Below are 3,282 nucleotides of genomic sequence, written 5' to 3' on the forward strand. Positions count from 1 at the left end.
AATGGGTGCTGGTGTTTCTTGTCTCCTGTTTTGTGCTGCATGTTGCTGGCTGTGGTCCCACTGTGGAAGCAGACTTGGCCAACGTTGTCTTAGTTCTGCAAGTCAAAGCCAGACCTGGAGCAAAGCTCCTGGCACAAAGACTGCTTTGATGAAGGAGGTGCTGAAGGCAGTTACCCTGGCTTTTGGCTGGCTAGCCAGCTTTCAGCAAGTCGTGGTGCACGCAGGGCTTGGGGTGCTTTTGGGAAACTCCTCTGTGCTCTCAGGAGAGCAGAGAGATGGACAAGTACAGCTCTTCCCAGTAAGTCACGTGAACAGATGACAGGCAAGTGAATTTCCTCAAAAGACCTTACAGGGAGGGTGGCATGAGCACTAGAGGGGTATTGGGCAAGGGTGGGACTGCTTTTAGCAAAGGGGTAAAGTACTGTAGCAAATCACTTTGTCAGCATGGATTCACGAAGGGGAAGTCAAGCTTAAACAATCTGATAAGCCTCTATGATGAAATGACTGGGTTGGTAGATGAGGGAAGAGCAGTGCATAGTGTCTACCTTGACTTCTGTCAGGCTTCTGATATGATCTCCCATAAGATTCTCATAGCAAAGCTGTTGATGTATGGGTCTGGATGAACAGACAATGAGATAGATTGAAAACCGGCTGAATGGCTGGGCCCAAGAGTGTGGTAATCAGTGGTATGAAATCCGGTTGAGGACTAGTAACCAGTGGTGTAGCCCAGGGGTCAATACTAGGTCCAATCCTGTTCAACATCATCATTGAAGATCTGGATGATGGAACAGAGCGTACCCTTAGCAAGTCTGCTGATCACACAAAACTGGGAGTAGTAGCTGGTACACCAGAGGGTTGTACTGCCAGGCAGAGGGACCTTGACAGGCTGGAGAAATGGGCTAACAGGAACATTCTGATGTTCAATAAAGGGAAGTGCAAAGTCCTGCACTTGGGGAAGAACAATCCCATGCACCAGTGCATGCTGGGGGCCACCCATTTGGAAAGCAGCTTTGCAGAAAAGGCCTTGAGGGTCCTGGTTAACCATGAGCCAACAATGTGCCCTTGCAGCAAGCAGGTCTAATGGTATCCTGGGCTGCATTAGGGGGAGTGTTGCCAGCAGGTTGAGGGAGGTGATCCTTCCCCTCTGCTCAGGTGAGGCCATTCTGGAGTACTGTGTCCAGTTCTGGGCTCCCCAGTACGAGAGAGATGGAGCTACTGGTGAGAGTCCAGTGAAGGGTTATGAAGATGATGAAGGGACTGGAGCATCTCTCCTATGAGGAAAGGCTTAGAGAGCTGGGACTGCTCAGACTGGAGAAGAGAAGGCTGAGGGGGAATCTTATTAATGTATATAAATACCAGAAGGGAGGGTGAAAAAAGGACAGAGCCAGTGATAGGACATGAGGAAATGGGCACAAACTGAAACACAGGAAGTTCCCTCTGAACATCAGGAAACACTTTTTTGCTGTGAGGGTAACTGAGCACTGACACAGGCTGCTCAGAGATGTTGTGGAGTCTCCATCCATGGAGATACTCAAAAGCCATCTGGACAAGGTCCTGGGCAACTGGCGCTAGGCAGCCCTGCCTAAGCAGGGGGGTTGGACGAAATGACCTCCAGAGGTGCCTTCCTCAGCTATTCCATGAATTTTAAAGTATTTTCAGATTACAAAATGCAAAGGCTTTCCTGCTGTTTGCTTCCTTAGTCACAAGTATGACCATTCTGTGCCCACATCGGGTTCCTGGAAGGCCTTGGTAGATGGCGCTGGTGGGCTACTGTGCTCCAGGTTCAGCTGGGAGATGAGTTGGTGCCAGCTTTATCCCTTCTATGTCCTTGTCCCTCCTCACGGGGAATTCCATGAAGTTTCACCTTATGCGAGGCTTGAACTTTTTAACATGGCACTAAAAGAGCACTGAGCATGGCGGGGGGAGGGGCGGGGGACATGGTGATGCTGAGTGGATGCAATACTGGTCCTACATCTGGGAAGCTTTTACAACAGTATACACCACAGCAGTCAGGCATGCTTTCACAAGAGACTACCATGGCCTTCCCTCAAACTAACTGGAGTAAAGGCTGCCCCAGGCTGGGTGCAGTTCCTTTCCTCAAAATCTGCATTTTCCTTTGCGGCTACGGAAGAGAAGTGCATCAGGCATTGGTGGGTCTCTCCTCTCCTGATTGTGCTGCTGCCAAGGTGGGGACAGGACTGCTCTGGTGAAGAACTTGCCTCTGGCCTCAGGCTGTGATCATAGCTAGGATCAGCACCACCCCCCCGTACACAAGCCTCACTGTCTTGCTGCATTCTTGTGAGCTACTGCTGACTCTGTCTTAGAGAAAAGGGATGAATGCTGTTGCACCTGGGACATATTATCGGTTGTTCATCTTTGGAGTGGAATATTAAAAAGCTACTCAGATCTAACCATTGTAGGGAATTAAAGCTGAGACCAGCATCCACAGGGCTACCTGACGTTCCTTACAAGGCTGGCTTTCTCCGTGGCACCTGGCTGCTGTCCAGCTGTAAATCTGTGGACACAGTAATTTCTGCTCAAAAGAGAGAATTGTATGGGCCAAAACGCCACGCCTTGCAACAAGGCATTTCATTATTTCTCCTTCATGACTGACCCATCTTAACTTTCACCATGTACAAGACTGCTGTTTTCTCCGTTGCATTAGTCCTGCGTACCAAAAAAGAAAAGGTTGTGTGCCTCAGGAGCAAGGAATCTTCTAGGAAAGCACAGCACGTTCCTTACCCAGAGACAGGAACTATATGACTCAACAGGAAAATGTCTCATTTTTCATGTCACACATGCATACATTTCGTTGATCTGCAGTGTGCTAGAAAAGGAAGATGGTAGGGCGCTCTTAGCAGGACTTACACCCTTTTTCTCAAAAAGCACTGCTGCGTGCAGGTATTTTGACTGTCAAGGAGTCTGATTAGTCTAGAGTTATTCCTGGAGGGACATGACCCACAGGGTCCTGGGCATGCAGTGGCCACTGCCATCTCACTGGGACATGGGAACCCCTTGAGAACATCTGAGGCGGAGCTGGGGAGGACCTGTGTAGGCGGATTTTGAAGCCTGCTGCTCCCACTGCTGTGCCTGCCGGCGGACACTGAGCCCAGCAGGGGAGCGGGACTGAGCCCCACCTGATTTGGGCTGTGCCCTGAACTTCTCAGCGAGAAGGAGCTGTGCCCAGAGCTCCATCCAAGCTGCGTTCAGCGCTGTGCCCCAGCTGGGCAGCCGTGACACGGTGCCGCTCAACATCCTCTTGGGGGCAAAGTGGCAGCCCAT

This window comes from Ciconia boyciana, chromosome 7 (assembly GCF_034638445.1).
Source record: "Ciconia boyciana chromosome 7, ASM3463844v1, whole genome shotgun sequence".
NCBI classification, from domain to species: domain Eukaryota; kingdom Metazoa; phylum Chordata; class Aves; order Ciconiiformes; family Ciconiidae; genus Ciconia; species Ciconia boyciana.